The following is a 12,110-nucleotide window of genomic DNA, read 5'->3' as shown; positions in this document are numbered from 1 at the left end:
AAAAATTTCAGCGCATTGAAAAAAAAAAAAATTGACATATAATTGAGACGAAATAACGAAACAAAAATAAAAGTTCACCATAACATATTCGGCAGATTATAAACTAAAATATTTTGCCCGTAAAAATGTGAATATTTTATATATGATATTAATTTATTTTTAAGTACAAAAATTAATTATAATTTTATTAAATAATAAAGCAGCTGTGCTGAAAAGTTGAACAAAATTTGAATCCAGTGTAAAAAAAAATATTTTATTTTCAACATAAAAGTGTTTTAGAGGTGAAATAAACAACCTAGCAATTACAAACTAAATAAACCTATTTATGACGTCCAACCAAATGATTACGTCATAACTGAGTCATCAGTGAGCTCAGATGTCGAAGTTTTTCTGTAAATGAATATTCAAGTAAAAAAATTAACAAAATCTTTACAAAAAATTAGTTATTTGATTGTGTCTTAGAAACTGTATTCAATTTTAACTATTAATATTTTTTGATACATTTTGTTAATGTTATACTTAAATAATTTGTGAACATGAATTTTTGATTGGAATTATTTTATAATTGTAACTTTTCATAAATTAGTTAATAAAGTATAATGTACTAAACACCAAAAATCTTAACTTCTATTAACTTAATTTAAACAAACTTTTAATTTTTTAAACAATTAATAAGTAACTTGTGTTTAGGTTTAAATCAAATGTGTAGATTATAAAGATTATAAAAACATGACAATTTTTTTCAGTGTTAGTTATTAGAAAAGAGATAATTTTTAAATTACACAAAAATAGCTATTTAAGATGTTAGAACTTTTTTTTCTGGATGTTATTACAATAAGTTCTTCTAAAAACTTCTGAAGTAAAAAATTTTAAATTATAATTGTTGTACATCAAGCCGAAAAAGAATGTGAAAATATATTTTGACATGTATCAAACAGAAATAAAATAAAGTTTATTTTTTCGGTCAGTTTCATAAAGATGAATTTTGATATGTATTGAAGTTTTACAATTCCAAGTAAATTTAAATGTTAAAATAAAAATCCATCTCTTTATTGAAATCATACTGAATTTTAAAGAAAAAAAATAATTGATTATTGTTTTTTGAAACCATTTAGTTTTTATTAAGGGCATATAAGGGGTAAAACTATTTTTTATACAAGTTGGTCTTATTTTTTCGAGTTTTAATTAAGCTTACTATTTACACATTTTCAATATTCAACAAACTTATCAAAATATAGCAGGTTAAAGTTAGAGAGTACAATAGGTTGCTAATGGGAGTAAAACTAAAAATATAAATAAATTAAATTACTTAAAATCCATATCTTCCTAAGTTTTAGAGTAAATTATCTAATTTTTAAGAAATGTTTCTTAAAACTCTTTAAAAAAATTTGTAGTATATTTTTTTCAAATAGACAAAATTACTGAACTCCACCTAAATTAATTGTATCTATTATTAATTATTAAAATAACAAAGTATAAAATCAAATATTTTTACTTGTTTAGCCTTATTTAGGGTGGCCACTTGTTTTTGGAAAATTTTATTCAGGTTTTAGAAAGTACGCGTTTTTGGGTCTATATTTAGTTTAAAATCAAACTTGAGGTTAAAGCTGTGTTAAATATTATATCAATATTAAATGATTAATGTAAAGCTACTTTAGTTGTGTTTTAATAAAGAAATAATTTGATGATGACCAAAATTTTTAATTTATATGATAGACTTTTAGTGTCAAATCAAAAATTTACTACTTAAAGTTGTAGAAATTGTTTAAAATTCTAGGTATATCCAGGTTTTTCAATAATTTTTGTTCAGAACTGAAATTTTTTTTTAATCCTAAATTGTCAAATTTTAGGTTTTCAGGATTAGAGGCCACCCTAATCATTATAAAACTTCGAAAACCTACTTTGCCAAATTAATTGTTTAACTTCAAATCATTAAATTTTATTACAAAGCAATGCTTCACTATCTTCAGAATTCTAAATTTTAAACTTACAAATTTAAGAAATAATATTATAAAAATAATTTAAAATCAACAGTGTTGATAATATACTACTTATCAGAGGTTTTTTTAAATTTTTTGTAAATGCTTAACAAAACTTTCGTACTGAACTTGACTTTAAAATAAAATTTTATTGCAACAAATTATAAATATGATAATAATCAAATAATTAATAAAACCAATGGAATTTTTGTCAATTTTTACATAATTTTAATAGTTGTAATAGTGAATAAAAAAAAAACTAATAAAAAAGTTAATTATAAAATTAATTAAAATGAATAGGAAGTAGCAATCAAATTAGCTTGGCAATTGTTAAGTTTCTCCAAGTGCTTAGGAAATATTTACAAGTTTATTAACATTAAACCTAACTTTTATATAAAATATCTTTGTAGTTTATCATAATAATTAAATGATTAATAAAACCAATGGAATATTTGTCAACTTTTACATAATTTTAATAGTTTTAATAAAAAAAATAATATAAATTTAATGAAAAATTTGATTATAAAATTAATTAATATTATATGTTTTGGTTTTTGACCGAAACTTAGTTTGTAAAATAAATTTTTGAAAGAATAAATATAAAATTAATTAAAATGAATAGGGAGTAGCAATCAAATTAGCTTGGCAATTGTTAAGTTTTTCTAAATGCTTAGCAAATATTTACAACTTAATTAATATCAAACCTAACTGCTATATATATTATCTTTGCAGTTTATCATATTAATCAAATAATTAGTAAAACTAATGGAATATTTGTCAAATTTTATTAGCAATTTAGCCGCAAAATTATTGTTCTAATAAAATAAAAAAAAATTAAATAAAAATAAAACATAAACTACTATCTTTTAAACAAAATTTCAACTAACAAGGTATTTGTTAATTTTAATTTTTAGCAACTTCATCAGAAAGTTATACATTTCATAAAATTTGAACAAATAAGGTATATGTTAACTTTGTCTAAATGTTTGACAACTATTTATATTTAATTGATTGTAAAATTCATTTTAAATAACTATTACTTTTTTAATTAACTTTCATCTAGTTTAATTAACATTTATATTTTTAATAAACTTTAATCTACTTTATCTTTTTATAACTAATGGTAAAACTAGCTGGGCTTTTGTTAAATTTCATTTATTTATTTTTTAGCAATTTGACAACAAAAACATATTTTTAAATTAATAATAAAACTAACACCGTATATCTTAAGTTTGTCTAAATTTAAATAAAAAACCTTATAACTAACAATGAAATCAAATTAAATAATTAACAAAACTAACTATCTAGTTTATCTGTGATTTCCTGTGGAAGTTGGAACTATTTTGTCAATGCAACTTGAGAAGAAAATTTCACCAAGATTTAAGCACAAATTTCTATAAAAATAATCAGTATGTCATAATTGTTTTTATAATTAGTATGTTATATTTATAATTGAAAATATTTGTTTGTATGATTAGTATGTTATATATATAATCAGTATGCTAAACTTCCAACTAAGAATATTTGTTTATGTGATCAAGACAGGAGTAAATGATTTTTTTTTTCAAGATCTACTAAACTTTGTATAGATCTATTTAAAAAGCTACAAGTTGCTTATTACAGATTTATTATATTCAAACTAATTTTTCAAGTAAAGCAAGTTAAAATGTGAGAGTAAGTTCCTTATGAAAGCATAAGACTAAACTGTGAATGAACAGAAATCGAAAAAAAATTATCTCCTCCTACGTTTTTTGAAATAAATACTTCAAAATATAAGGAAATGTCTCTTGCAATACTTATAATAATTTATAACAGGGTTTCCTAAAGTTTTTAAACAAATGGCCCCTTTAAAGAAATTAAAAAAGCCATGGCCCCCTTCAACAAGATTACAAATAAACTACCATAAAAAACACCTAAGACCTTTTTTTTTCTTTTTTGCATTTCATCTGCAACTCAAATATCTAGTGTAAGTTTCAAATTATGACCTTATGCCCCCCTTTTTACCCCTTTGCTGCTCGTGGCCTAATTTGGGAAACCCTGATCTATATTAATATTATTTTACAAATAATTTACTTTAGAAGTTTAAATTAGTCAAAAATTTATTAACTTCTTATAATTTTAAAACATTGAAAGAAATATTTTTGAAAAATTCAGGATTTTATCATATGAAATAGATTTTTAGTGATCTCTTTTTATTCAATATTGTTGTTTTTCCTTCCATAATCAAATAATTGTGTTCTTTTTATTCAATATTGCAGTTTTTCCTTCCATAAGGAACTTTTTGCATTATTTAGCTTTATCTTAAGAAATAGTTTGAATATCTAAAATGTGTGCAAAGCAAGTTCTAGTTTAGTTAAAACTCCACAAAATAAAATTGTGTAGTTAAATAGTGATTTCTCCACTTTTCCTGAAAGCATTAATATATTGTATAATAAAGATTGTTTATGTTGCCTAAATCAGGGTTGCCACAGGTCAAGCTGAGAAAAATTTCTTTAATTTTTACTAAAATTTTCCTAATTTTTCTAAATCAAACTCTTAATTTAAACTTATTCTAAAATACATAATCAAAAACTTCGAACTATATAAAGCTTTGAATCTTATTCTTATAAAGCTTAAAACAACAGTTTTTTTGCTGAATTCAATCATCTAACTTTCATTACATCACATGAACCATCTGTGTATGATTCATGTATTTGCAATAAACAGCTCTATCAGCAAAACACTTGCATTTTCTAATTCATAAACACAACTTGTCTGAAAAAAAGATACAACATTTTCGCATTTCCTAACACAAATGCTAAAATCATCAATATTAAAAAGGGATACAAAAGTTGCTTGTTAAAGTAAAGGGTAGTTGTTCAATATGTTAATAGAAAAATGTTGCGGTTTTTGAATGATATTTTATTAATATTTACTAGATAAAGGCATTGGAAGTTAAATAATTTTGTAAATTTCTATAAAATTTTGCAATTTTATCCTGTTTTAAAGGGTTTTCAATTAGTTTTTTACTATTCGGAGGCTTTGGAAAAAAAGGAATTTTGTAAGTTTGAACTGCAAAAACCTGATATCTTTCAAATTTTGTCAAATTTCCTGACTTTTTTTTTCAAAAACACCTATTTTTTCCTGACTTTTGTCTTTTGTTTAGTATTTCCTGACTTTGTGGCAGCCCTGTTTTGTGTAAGTTTTTCTTTTTTTGCTGAAATTTTTAATCAATTTAAAAAAAGTAAGAAATATAATAGTATGTTTATTTTAATTTCTGGTGTGATAGCTACTAAATATTAAATATTTCGTCACTTCCAAAAATTTTTGGCAGAGATTTATTAAGTTAAGTAAAATTACTCAATAAAATATGATGCTAAGTTTATAGTGTATTATCTTTGAAATATATTCAAATTTATCATTCATTAATTTTTGACAAAACTTTCTGTAATATTAATAAACATTTGTTTGTAATTCTTTTATAAATTGACATGTGTTGTATTCAAATATAAACTGAAACTTTAAAAAGTTTCTGGATAAATTATGTTGTAATGGAATATCAGTTTCAATGCTTATTTGAACATAAATAATATAAAACCAGTCAACCAGATAGCAAGTTGATCTGATGCAAGTTTACATTTATAGAGTTATATAGGTTATAATATAACAGTTATTGTAAATGATGCTTGTTTTAGTGTGTTGCCATTTATTTATAATATTTATTTAGAAAAACTACATTAAAGAGTTCAAGGGAACTAAAAGAAAAAATAATGCAAAATTTAATTAACACAGTTGGCCTTAATTGGTAACATAATTTTATTTTCGAATAATAACAGAAAGTGTTGCCACTCTGTTAGTAAAAAAAACTGTCTTGAGTCATCTAGAGTTTTTTTAAACGCTTAAAAACGTTTTTATTTAATTTAAAAAAATAACAAAATTTAAGTTTACCAATTAAATTTGTCATACAAGAACAAAATAATGAGAATAAATTCCATTCAAAATCTGGACAAAAACCTGTCTGGAGATTTTCTTTAATCAAAACAAACGATACTGAGTGCTTCATAAAAATACAAAACTATCCTGAGTCAACCTGAATTAAAAAAAAAATCCTGAGTTATCCTGAAAGTGTGGCAACCCTGTTTATAATTTATTAAAATATTTAGTAGTAAATACTAAGTGGGTATCTATTAAATATATATATATCTTTTTTGAATTAAACGAAGAACTTTTAATTAATACAGGGTTGTCACTCTTTGAGTCAAAAAATCTTCCCTGAGTGACCAGAAACTTCCCAGAGTTTCCCTGCGATTTTATCAAATCCTGAATTTTTTTTTTTTTTTTTAAAACTACAATGTTAATTATATTAAAATTGGAGAATTAGCCGCAAGGTTAAAAGTTTTTAAAATAAGCACTTCAAAAAAGTAAAATTAACTTTTTTTGAACAAAATATTGAAACTGGATTTATTAAATTTTGTTCTAGATCTAGGAAAAATTTTCTCTAAGTTTTTTTTAAACTCTTAAAACTTCCCTGAAGTTTTTAGAAAAAACCAAAACTGCCTTGAGTTAAAAAAAAGAATCAAAATTCCCTGAGTTTACCTGAATTCCCTGAGTGTGTGGCAACCCTGTTAATAATAAAACTAACAGGGTATATCTTAAGTTTGTCTTAATTTAAATAAAATAACCTTATAAATAACAATAAAACCAGCTAAAAATAATTAATAATAAAACTAACAGTTTATTTGTTGAGTTTTTCTGTGATTTCCTGAATTTTCGTCGTTGGTCATGTGATGAAAGCATCTCACCAGGGAATTCAAATCTATTAAAATAATTAGCATGCAATATTTGAATTAAAAATATTTGTTTATTTGATCAATATGTTATGTTTATAATTTTAAGAACTGTTTGCCTATATAATTAAGTTGTTAAACTTTTGACTAAAAATTGTATAATCACTAAAAACCTTTCTCCTTCTACGTTTTTTGAGATAAAAACCTCAAACTTTAACAGTGTTGCCACTGGTTTTTTAAAAACTTTTCCAGGTTTTCCAAACTTCTTCCAGGTTTTTATAAGTACAGATTATTGGGTATTTTTTTAGTTTAAAATTTAGTTTTAGTAAGAACTGTGTTAAGTAGTATAAAAAGATTGAGAAGATACTGTACAGCTAATTTAAAAGTGTTTTGTAATAAAAATTTTTTTGATAATGACAAAAATTTATTATTTATTTGATAAATTTTTTGAGTCAAATCGAAGTTTTAATACTGAAAATGTGAAAATTCCGGAATTTTCCAAGTTTTTTAGTGATTTTTGTTCGAAATTCCAGGTTTTTCCAGGTATTTTTTCCCTAAGTTTTCAAATTTCAGGTAAAGTGGCAACCCTGCTTTAAGGAAATGTTCCTTGCTTAATTAAGTATTACATTTTTAATTAAATATTTTATTTTTAATTAACTTTTTTATATTTACCTTTTTATAACTAATGGTAAAACTAGCTGAGCTTTTGTTAAATTTAATTTTTATTTTTAGCAATTAGACAACAAAAAAAAAAAAATTAACAAAACTAACACGGTATATGTTAAGTTCGTCTAAATTAAAAAAAAGCTTTATAACTAACAGTGAAATTAAATAAAATAACTAACAAAACTAACTATTTAGTTTATCTGTGATTTCCTGTGGAAGTTGGAACTATTTTGTTAATGCAACTTGAGAAGAAAATTTCACAAAGATTTAAGCACAAATTTCTATAAAAATTATCAGTATGTCATAATTGTTTTTATAATTAGTATGTTATATTTATAATTAAAAATATTTGTTTATTTAATTAATTCAAATTCTACTCAACTTAGTAGAGATTTATTTAATAATGCTACAAATTACTTATCACAGATTTATTTTATAAAAACTATTTTTGAAGTAAAGCAAGTTAAAATGTGAGAGTACAGTAAGTTCCTAATGGGAGATGAAGAATAAACTGTGAATGAATAGAAATCAAAAAAAAAAAAAATCTTCTAAATTTTTTGAAATAAATATCTCAAACTAAAAGAAAGTTTTTTCTTGCAATACTTATAAAAATTTATAACAGGGTTTCCTAAAATTTTTTGCAAATGGCCACCTTTAAAAAAATTAAAATAGCCATGGCCTCATTCAACAAGATTACTAATAAACTACCATAAAAAACACCTAACACCTTTTTTTTTATTTTTTACATTTCATCTGCAACTCAAATATCTAGTGTAAGTTTCAATTTATGACCTCATGCCCCCCTCCTACCCCTTTGCTGCTCGTGGCCCCCTTTGGGAAACCCTGATCTATATTAATATTATTTTCAAATAATTTACTTAAGAAGTTTCAATGATTCAAAAATTTAATAACTTTATATGGGAGGTTTTTTAAATATTGAAAGAAACATTTTCGGAAATTTCAGGAATTTATCATATGAAATAGATTTTTAGTGATCTATTTTTATTCAATATTGTTGTTTTTCCTTCCATAAACAAATAATTGTGTTCTTTTTTATTCACTATTGCAGTTTTTCCTCCCATTAAGAAATTTTTGTATTCTTCAGCTTGATTTTAAAAATAGTTAGAACATCTAAAACTTGTAAAAATCAAGTTCTAGCTTATTTAAAACTCTACAAAACATAATCAAGTTGTAATAAAGTGATTTACCCCCCTCCCACCTTATGGACTTGATGTAAATTGTTTATGTAGTCTATATGTAAGTATTTTTTCAGAAATTTTAAATAAATTTATAAAAATAAAGATATAATCTTAATAGGATGTTTATTTTAATTCAAGTGTGATAGCTAATGAACATAAAATATTTTATCACTTCAGTAAACTTTTGGCAGAGATTTCTTAGGTAAAGTAAAATTACTCAATAAAATATGATGCCAAGTTTTTAGTGAGCTATTTATAAAATATATTCAATTTTATCACTTAATTAATTTTTGACAAAACTTTCTGTAATATTTATAAATATTTGTTTATTTATTTATTCATAAGTTGACATATGATGTATTCAAATACAAACTGAAACTTATAAAAGTTGTCTGGATAAATTATGTTGTAATGGAATATCAGTTTCACTGCTGTTCCATTTACTTAAACATCAAGTAATATAAAAAAAGTCAACCAGATAGCAAGTTGATTTAATGCTATTTTCAGGGTTGCCGCAGACCAAGCTAAGAAAAATTTCCTGACTTTTTACTAAAATTTTCCAGACTTTTCTAAATCAAAATCTTAATTTAAACCTATTCTAAAATACATAATCAAAAACTTGAAACTATATAAAGCTTTGAAACTTATTTTTATAAAGCTTTAAACAACATTTTTTTTTTTGCTGAATTCAATCATCTAACTTTCATTACATTACATGAACCATCTGTGTATGATTCATGTATTTGCAATGAACAGCTCTATAAGAAACATACTTGTATTTTCTAACATATAAACACAGTTTGTCTGAAACAAGAAACAATACATTATTTGTTGGTGGCCAACATTCAAAGTCTCAGTTGGGTCTGGTTGACTGTCTGTGGGCAGACTGTCAACCTGACCTTTTTGTTCATACTTTTACTGCAGACGGGGTGACTTTCTAGGACGTTTATGCTTAGGACCCTATGCAGGCAGGCTTTTATTTATATTACTTATTTATATTCCATTTGCATGCTTTAAGAGTTCACTTCCACATATGGTCATTGTTGTCTTGATCTACATATTCAGAGTTCAAAACAAATGAAACAACAAGTAAAACGCAGTAGATACATTACAAGTTAACAAAATAATCTGCCTTACTTATTTTTAAAATTAAACAACTTTGAAATAATTATAAATAGGTAAAGCATACACATAAACTTGTTACATTAAATGATAAACTTAGTGCTTAATTATAGAGAACTTAATTATTTTATTAAACAATTACACTTTGATTCTAAAATAATGCTAGATAAACTTTTGTGTATATATCACAGTTTTACTATGGAAGTGTCCTTGCTACAGATCATCAATACTAAAAAGTATACAAAAACTGCTTGTTCAAGTATGGTAGTTGTTCAATAGGTTTATAGAAAATCTTTGCAGTTTTATAAGAATATTTTACCAATTTATACCATATGAAGACATTGAAAATTAAGTAATTTTGTAAAATTTTGCAATTTCAGACTAACATTAAGGGACTTTAAATTAATTTTTTAACATTTGAAGGCTTTGGAAAATAAGGAATTTCGTAAACTTAAACTGACGAAATCTGATGTTGTATCAAATTTTGTCAAATTTCCTGACTTTTTCAAAAACCCCAATTTTTGCTGTCTTTTATCATTTTTTTTAGTTTTTCCTGACGTTGTGGCAATCTTGAAGTTTACATTTATAGAGTTATATAGGTTATAATGTAACAATTATTGTACATGATGTTTATCTTAGTGTGTTGTCATTTATAATATTTATTTAGAAACAATATATAGAAAAGTTTAAGGGAACTAAAAGAAAAAAACAAGGATGCAAAATTTAATTAAAACAGTTGGCCTTAATTGGTAACATAATTTTATTTTTGAATAATAAACAAAAAGGGTTGCTTCTCTTTTAGTGAAAGAAAACTGTCTTGAGTCATCCAGATTTTTTTAAAACCCTTTAAAAAGTTTTCTTTAATATTTAATAAACAACAAAACTTAAGTTTATCAATTAAATTTGTCATAAAAGAACAAAATATTTAAAATAAATTCCAGTTAAAAACTTAGACAAAAACCTGTCCAGAGTTTTTCTTTAATTAAAAAAAAAACTATACTGAGTGATTTATAAAAATACAAAATTATCCTGAGTCAACTTGAGTTTGAAAAAATCCTGAGTTATTCTGAAAAAGTGGCAACCCTGTTTTTAATTTATTATAATATTTATTAGTAATACTAAGTGGGTATATAATTATATATATATATATTTTTTGAATTAAACAAAAAAAACTTTTCATTAATAATAAAACTAACAAAGTATATCTTAAGTTTGTCCTAATTTAAACAAAATATACTTATAATTAACAAACAACCAATTAAAAATAATTATTAATAAAACTAACAGTTTATTTGTTGAGTTTTTCTGTGAATTCCTGAATTTTTTGTTGTTGGCCATGTGATGAAAGCATCTCACCAGGGATTAAAAATCTATTAAAATAATTAGCATGCAATATTTGAATTAAAAATATTTGTTTATTTAATCAGTATGTTATGTTTATAATTTTAAGATCTGTTTGCCTATAAAATTAAGTTGTTAAACTTTTGACTAAAAATTGTATAACCACTAAAAACCTATCTCCTTCTACATTTTTTGAGATAAAAACCTCAAACTATAAGGAAATGTTCCTTGCAATATTTAAAACAATCTGTATTTAATTTTTTTGAATAAATATATAATTTACAGACAAATGCTGACTTTTTTCCTTGAATGAAAATTAATTGGTCAAAGTTAATCAACTCCTTACAGATAATTGTCTAAATGTTAAAGAAAAATTACCTGAAAACTTGAGACATTTATCACAAAAAGCGTAGGAAGGAGAAAACATGCTTTTTGTGATTTCTCTTTATTTGCTGTTTTTGTTTTCACCTCTTTCTCTTTATTCACTGTTTTTGTTTTATCTTCCCATGGGGGATAATCTATAGCATTCTCCAATTTTGACTTTATCTTTAGTTTAGTTTGAATATTTAAAATCTGTAGAAAAAAAAACTATTACAGTTTTGCCTCTAAAATACTAACAAATTTAACATTTAAATCTTGAAAACAACTTTACTTTGTTAACAATGTAGGTGGGTTCAACATTATTAAAAACAAATTATATTGGCTCTTAAGCGTTGGCTTCATAAACATTAAAATTCAACAAATAAGAATAAATTGTGGAAAAAGTGATTACCCCCCTACACCCTTAGATATGATCACTCAGTTTTTACAAAAAGTTAAAATCTTAAATTACTTTGATTTTAAATTAAAAAAGTTTTGTTGAAGGATTTTAAGCACAAGTTATCTTGTCCCATTTTAGTAGTAATTTAATTTGATAATTAAAATTATTTTTTATAGTATACAACTATTGAAAAGATACTGTATTGATATTATAATTTGTTTCATATTTTGGTTTTAATAAAACAAATAAAAAGATCTCAACTACTAGAGGGGAAATA

At 23.6% G+C, this 12,110-nt stretch overlaps 1 long non-coding RNA gene across 1 annotated transcript; it reads right to left on the bottom strand.

Annotated features, from left to right (window-relative positions):
* Positions 1 to 208: 208 nt before the first annotated feature.
* On the bottom strand, positions 209 to 11,639 carry LOC145829204 (uncharacterized). The gene is made up of 6 exons (XR_014369551.1): positions 11,452 to 11,639; positions 11,018 to 11,102; positions 7,600 to 7,692; positions 6,691 to 6,774; positions 3,281 to 3,373; positions 209 to 390 (listed from the first exon to the last, which is right to left on the bottom strand). It is a non-coding gene; the product is annotated as an uncharacterized LOC145829204 (long non-coding RNA).
* Positions 11,640 to 12,110: the final 471 nt, after the last annotated feature.

The sequence above is a fragment of the Thalia democratica genome, chromosome 2 (genome assembly GCF_965202585.1).
Source record: "Thalia democratica chromosome 2, ktThaDemo2.hap1.1, whole genome shotgun sequence".
In the NCBI taxonomy this organism is placed as follows: domain Eukaryota; kingdom Metazoa; phylum Chordata; class Thaliacea; order Salpida; family Salpidae; genus Thalia; species Thalia democratica.
This window is presented reverse-complemented; position numbering and strand designations above follow the sequence as displayed.